At 31.5% G+C, this 7157-nt stretch overlaps 3 non-coding genes across 3 annotated transcripts; 2 read left to right on the plus strand and 1 right to left on the minus strand.

The window, feature by feature from the left end:
• The first annotated feature begins 3993 nt into the window (after nucleotides 1–3993).
• TRNAQ-CUG (transfer RNA glutamine (anticodon CUG)) lies at nucleotides 3994–4065 on the plus strand. The gene has a single exon. It is a non-coding gene; the product is annotated as a tRNA-Gln (tRNA).
• A 1576-nt stretch (nucleotides 4066–5641) lies between these two features.
• Nucleotides 5642–5713, minus strand: TRNAQ-UUG (transfer RNA glutamine (anticodon UUG)). The gene has a single exon. It is a non-coding gene; the product is annotated as a tRNA-Gln (tRNA).
• A 566-nt stretch (nucleotides 5714–6279) lies between these two features.
• On the plus strand, nucleotides 6280–6351 carry TRNAQ-UUG (transfer RNA glutamine (anticodon UUG)). Its single transcript has one exon. It is a non-coding gene; the product is annotated as a tRNA-Gln (tRNA).
• The last annotated feature ends 806 nt before the right edge of the window (nucleotides 6352–7157 follow it).

A 7157-nucleotide genomic window follows, 5' to 3' on the forward strand; every position in this document is an offset into this window, starting at 1 on the left:
GTAGCCCAGAGTCCGCTTATACCAAATGATGAAGAGCCTGGTCTTTTTCCTCGCAGTTTACATAGTTAATAAACAAAGAGAACATAAAACGGTGAAGTCTGTTAAATCGAATTTAACATATGTGACACGAGAAACATTTTGCATCTTTTACTACTGACCGCTTCAAAAATTGTATGCTTATATTTGCGTGGCATATGTTGTTTTGCTAAGCTTACACGTGATTAAATATTATAAGATAAGTCCTGGGATATCTAAAAATATTTAATAATCAATTTTAGTTATTCAATGAACGGCCATTAATGCTATATGTATATAATATATGATATATTTAAAGTATTTTAAAATTATTTAATTATTATAATTTGCTTCACGATTCGAAATACTAGTACAACTCTAATTAACTGGCGCAGAACGTTTCCAAACCAAAAGGGAAACGTAACACGAAATTTTTTTGATCAAATTAAAATTTATTTTACTTTATTTATGCTATAAAAACATCACTTTTTTTCAAAAAGGGATACTTAGTAAATACAATTATTGCTCATTTTATTTTTTCTTATATTTCCATTAGATTAATATTCATATTTTCTTGTTTCTATCTCTAATGATTAAAGGATAGTGAATAATACAGTAACTATTTCTGTACATATTGCTGCTTCTCTGTTTTGTATTGTTATAGAACAAGCTTTTTTCCAAGAGAAAGTACACTGAATATGGTTAATAACGATTCCATTGCGATGTTTTTCTTCAAGTTTGTTATAAACTTCACAACACGTATGTAGGGTGATTGGTTATAGATGTACAAACATTAAATGAGTGAATATATATCTCATTTGTCAGCATAAAGATTCAAAGATTTTACACTTACATCCAATCATTATATAAAAAGTGATCACTATAAATTATATATAATTTTTTTTACCATATACAGTGCTGCCTAAGTGACATTTATATATTTCGCGGATGCGTCGTAAGACGGCGCTGAAGGCGTTTAGTGTAAAACCTCTTTTAAGGTAGCGAAACCCAAAAGCTCCATGGAGAGCCTCGGCTCGGACTGGTATATACTACAATTTCACCGGATTGGAATAGTAAATCAATATTAATTTTATATCTTATACCAATATGCAAAATTTGAAACGTTTTTTCTTGCTACATTATCACTACATTATTTATTATGCCTAAAATCATTAATTATTGGATAAGGCATACCATACATTTATTGATATTAAATGAACGATACAATCACCTCAATAAAGCTTCTACATCAATAACTACTAGTCTTTTAAACGTCTGTTATTTATCCTTTATCCTGTCTATAAACTAGTTCTAAAGCACTATTAAGCACAATACTTGTATTGCATGTTTAATCTTTGACATTTTATTGCTAGTCTATGTAAATAAATACTTTTTTTTTGTTATTTAAATTTATTTTATTCTATAGAAGACTTAAGAAAAATTCGAGTCAACTTATACCGTGTGCGTTGGTGTCGCCCTCTGGCCATCGTATTAAATATTGATAAAATAAAAATGTAGAATGCCAGTACACGTGATGTCGAGTAACCGCCAAGGAGCTATTCCATTTTCGAATGTTTCCCGCCAATAAATATCTTATCGAGTTACAATGAAGGATAAACGGGAGTGCGCCGCGGGACCGCCACTTCGGCACTCTCGAAAAATTTACGTTCCGTTCTGACGTACGTGCCGTATTCGAACTTCGAACACGAATGTCCATTTCGGTTACGAAATTTGACAGCTATCATTCAATTCGCGAAAGGGTTTATAACTACAGAACAAGAAAACGAATAAAAAAATATTAACTATTTTGTTTTTATAATTCAACTTCGAGAGAGACAAAAAATAAAGAGAGAGAAACGTTCGATAGTATCTGAATAAAAAATGGACTAGAATTTGTTATTAAAACATCTATATCTTTCGCTGAATATGTCATAAAAGTTAGTGCTCGGAATTTTATTTTTTATGTAATAAGAAATAAAGTTTACTTATTAACAAATAATAAGCTAAGCCTCATTAGCAAACTCTCATTAACCCCAAGGGCGATGAAGAGAGCTGTGCTCTAGAGGACTTTCCGATCGAATCCAAAATGAGGAGATTCGTAGAAAACGAAAATAACCGGAATAGTCCAGCGGATTCGGATTTTAAACTAACAGTAGGCAGGCGAATTAGCGCGCAAAACAGATGGCCGTTGAGCCTTAAGGTTCTGCAGATTAAACCAAGGACTATCAAGCATAGCGCAGGACATCCACCCATAGGGTCACACCTTGTTAAGGTCGTCGACGCAGGCTATTTTCTACCGATCCTATTGGAAAATTGGACTATATCCAGCATTTGAAGTCATAAAAGTGAATAATAAGTAATTTTATAATTGAGTGACTAAATCAAAAATAAATAATATAAATCCTTCTTTCTTAACGGATGCTTCACAAAACGGCCTCATTATAAAATCGCGTATTTTTAGAAACTCAATTAAAGTACATACGGTACATACATAAGGTATGGCACATATATTGACAGTCCTCAAGCAAACTATCGAAACATTATGAAAATACACTACTTTACCAGATACCCCTTTGAAGTTGTTATCAAGATAAAATTGCAAATATTCGCTAAATGGCAGCCATTTCAATCTATCTAGGAAATATTAATTGATAGTCTAAAATAGTTATTACAAAGAAGCATATTTATATACATATATATAAAATTCTCGTGTCAGTGATATTTGCTACACTCATTTAAAACGGCTTCATCGATTTTTATAATATTGCATATGTATATTCAGTAGATCTAAGAATCGACTGTAAACTATATTTCAAACCCCTACTTGTTAAGAATGACTAAAACATAATTGGACATAATATTTTATATTTTAATTGGATTTGGCTTTTAAAAATACGCACAACCCTTAATTTTCAACCTTCTACTATCAACTCTCATTTTTTAATAGTAATATTAGTACTTTAATAATTTTCTACTCATGGCAGTTGATTCATTAATCATGTACACACTATAGCATTTAGGAATTGATATTGTTTTTTGGTTTTATTGTTGTAATTAACGATACATAGAATTTTTAACTATAAATCATAACAAATAAAAAAATAACATCTAGTGTTTGTAATTTTTATATTCCGGTCGACAGCACTCCGCCTGTATGACTTATATACTACGTCTTTGCGCGTTTATAATAAGTTCATTGTTATATATGCCAAAGAAATAATTTATATGACATAACAACAACTTTTGCAGGGTCAGCTAGTAAATATATAAATAATGCAAAACTTAGGAATCAGATTAGAATAGAAATAGAATCGTCAGTCGACATTTTGTAACCACCTGATTGTTAAAAAGTAATTGTTGATGGTGGACAAATAAGTCTTGTTGGTTGGTATATATACTGATTATTATACTGATCCACCGACGGCGATCCACAGGCATCCACAATGTCAATGGTTGTCACTTGAACCGTAAATATAGACATGCTTTTAATCAAATGCAAGAACATTATTCGAAACAGTCGTATTACTAATAGTGAAGATGTTATCCCAAAAATTATGTTGGTAATGTTAACAAGCTGACGTAACACAATTATTAAAAACACCAATTAAACTATTTTTGGACGTACTAATAATTATTTATAAAAACCTTAGGGAAAATATAAATTGAGTAAGATTTGTCTACAAATTGCTTTTGTTAAAAAATTAAATATTAAAATTGATCATTAATAATAATTATTGAAAATCTATTTTGCTGGAATTAATAACATATTTTTTTAATGTTGATTGAAATTCAAAAGTTAAAGATATAACTATAAAAAATACTTATACTTTGAAAGAAATACTCACTCACAGGAATAATATGTACATAGATTTGTATCATATAATATAAAGTCGATAATTTATAAATAGTTCCAACAAATTTATTTTAGACTAGAGCTTTCAAAACGATTATCTCCTATTTTCGTATATCCTTCACAGCGGTTCCATGGTGTAATGGTTAGCACTCTGGACTCTGAATCCAGCGATCCGAGTTCAAGTCTCGGTGGAACCTGACTTTTTGTAATTTTTTTTTTCTTAAATTTCCTTTCTGAATGGATAGCTAACAATGATTGTATAAAAAAAACCGTGTTTTACGCTAAGACCGCACATTTATTTTTCTTAATTTTTTTGAACTGTTACATGTTTATTTTTCATTAAATAATTAATAAAACATAAATATAATATTTTGCTAAAATTAGCTTCAAGCATTTTTTCAAATCATTAAATATTTTTCTTTGCGCTATTGTTATTAAACTAACCACAGCTGGTTAGTAGACTCACTAATACACGATGTATTAACAAAAGTATCACTAATTCTAATTAAAATACTGTTATAATTCGTTAATTATTATATATACTGTATATTCATATTTAAATTACATTCGAAATAAATTTTGTTTGCTTGCACCATTGTACCGGGCCCTAAGAATGGGTGGCGAATTGGGGGCCGAATAATCTTATGAACATCATGAAATATCATGAACCATAAGTGTTGACGGAGGACTGTCTGAAGTGGACGATACTCCCCCTGCCTCGCCGCGCGCATACCCGAGGCGCGGTACAGTGGTTTCAGTACCACTTAAAAGTTAAATAGCTTGTGTTTTGATGTTCACTTGTTTCGTACAAACAAAAATGACATTAAATAATTCTTTACAATTAAATTTTAACAGCACTAAGCTTTGTAGTTTTAAGATTTGTCGTAATTTTAGTTCGTTGCGTTTGTCTAATAGACGTTTATCCTTGTCATCGTACCAGGTGACAGGCGTCAATTCTAGGCATTGGCCTCCAAATATCGCAACTATCTCCGATCTTGCATTGTCCGCATCCAGCGATTTCCTGTGACCTTGACCATGAAGTCGGACTTCCTAGGGCCTAGCTAACTAGCTTGTAGCCTGACTTCGCCACTTGGCTTGTGGTTGCCACTCGAGAATCAGCCAACGTAGCAGCAGTCAGCGGCACAAATGATTCTCACCGCCTATTGCCACTTCGCACGAGCAATTCTTTAAGCAACATCGGCGAGTTTGGTTCTTCTGCGGTTCTATTTCAGATTCGATCTCTCAAAAAGCTATGAGGTTAAAAGTTATCTAATTTCCAATCTGTTTTTTTTCTATTCTGTCTAATTTAAGCCTACCACATTGTCAACAATCTATAAGCTTTCTTTGAATATAAAATAAATAAATAAATCAGTGGCAAAAAAACAAATAATATACATTTTTATGATTGAATAATGTCTCTAAAAGAAAGTAAATGTCGCACCTCAAAGTCGAGTGAGTATTTTTTGTGTTGTTATATCTGAAATCAGTCGCAAAACTCTCTGATATGTTTATATTAATTTTAAGAGCAGGTCACCAAAGCCTCACTGTCTAATTACAGCATGTGGTTCCTCCTCAACCTTTTAAGCACATTGGTACGCGACAAACAATTTAAACAGTACTATTACTAAAATAATTCAATATATTTTATTTCAATCGAAAACAATTTACATTTCCTTAACTTTTATAGTTCAACATTCAAGAACGCTTTAATAACATTTGCGGATATAAAAACAAAAGTGAAGGGCTTTTGGGATAATCTGTAGTTAAATATCAAGGTTCCACCGAGATTTAAACTCGGATCACTGGATTCAAAGTCCAGAGTGCTAACCATTACACCATGGAACCGTACATTTTAAACCTATATTTACATACCGTGTTTACTTACAAATCAAAAATTGAAAAATAAATACCTGGTTTTTAATGTCAATGACATACGCATATGTCCGATTTGAACTTGATTTATATTAGCATAAATATTTATGATAATCCAAAGATCGATGACCAATGAAATGTACACGGTTTTAAAAAGAGTTGCCTTAGCCAAAAACAAAATATAAATCAAAATCAATCTATAAGACAGTTTAATGTCACATTGTAACATTCAAGACTTCAAAACATAGAATATTAAATACATTAGCAAGTTGTGTCTCCAATAATAAATGGGAATATCGTCATTAATTACTAAAATTTAAAGGTTTTTGATAATAATTTTTTGTGTCAAATATTTGTTTCGTCATTTATTTTCAACCGAAGTAATAATTGTAGTAAGTTTACATTAAAAATATTAAGAATAGTAATAAATAATACTAATAATAGTAATATTTAATGTTTTTAATATTTATCTTGAAGGAGATTCTGTTTAAAAAAACGTCTCGCAAATCAGATAGCTATACTGATGTCGTACAATCATCGGTTCCATGGTGTAATGGTTAGCACTCTGGACTTTGAATCCAGCGATCCGAGTTCAAATCTCGGTGGAACCTGGTTTTTTTTACTACCCCTATTCCGTGATTTAAGTTTTTTTTTATTGTAAATTTTAGCAAAACCAATAAAATAATACAGATACAAACCAGTTTAGCCTAGGTTCGACTCTCTCGGACAACTCTCGTATAGGAATGCTAAACGCTTTTCGAATAATATCACAGGCTAAGTTTCCATCTCAGGAGTCCCTACGTCAAGTCTTTCTTAGACCATGTCTGCCATGCAATTTAATCAAACAAACATGGAAACTTCTCAATCCGGTGAAATAATTAATAAAAGTCCCCGAGAAAGCCTTTGAATTAAGATAATGTTTAGCTCAAGGTTAAGCGCATTTAGCTCTCAGCGAACTAAAATTCAGCGAAGCTATAAATGCCAACATCCAAACAGCGTTAATTCATACTAAAAAAATTATGATATTTTTTATTTTAGTTCATACAGAATTATTACAATACTCAGTGTGTCGATAACTTTATACATCATATAGCATCTAGACGTTTAGAAATTTTAAAACTATAATTTGCTTTCGCATAAATTTTGTGAACGGACCGAAGGCACACCGAGTGCCGCGCCTTAATGAATTAACTGATTAGTGTAATTAAAAAAACGCGAACTCTTTCGCTACCTCCGCGCCGTGGGATTTGAGGTCGCGTGTTTTACTGCTCGAAATCTATGTGCGCCCGGTGCAACCGTCGCTTAAACTGTGGTTACGGAAAAATATTCTTGATCCATTTAACTTCTTCTTTTAGATAATACAAGTAAAAAAATAAAAATTAGTATTATTATTGTTATAATTGTTAATTTACTTTAA

This window comes from Battus philenor, unplaced genomic scaffold, assembly GCF_028537555.1.
Source record: "Battus philenor isolate CCGP_79_NKW_IND1 unplaced genomic scaffold, ilBatPhil1.0.hap1 SCAF_2, whole genome shotgun sequence".
Lineage (NCBI taxonomy): Eukaryota > Metazoa > Arthropoda > Insecta > Lepidoptera > Papilionidae > Battus > Battus philenor.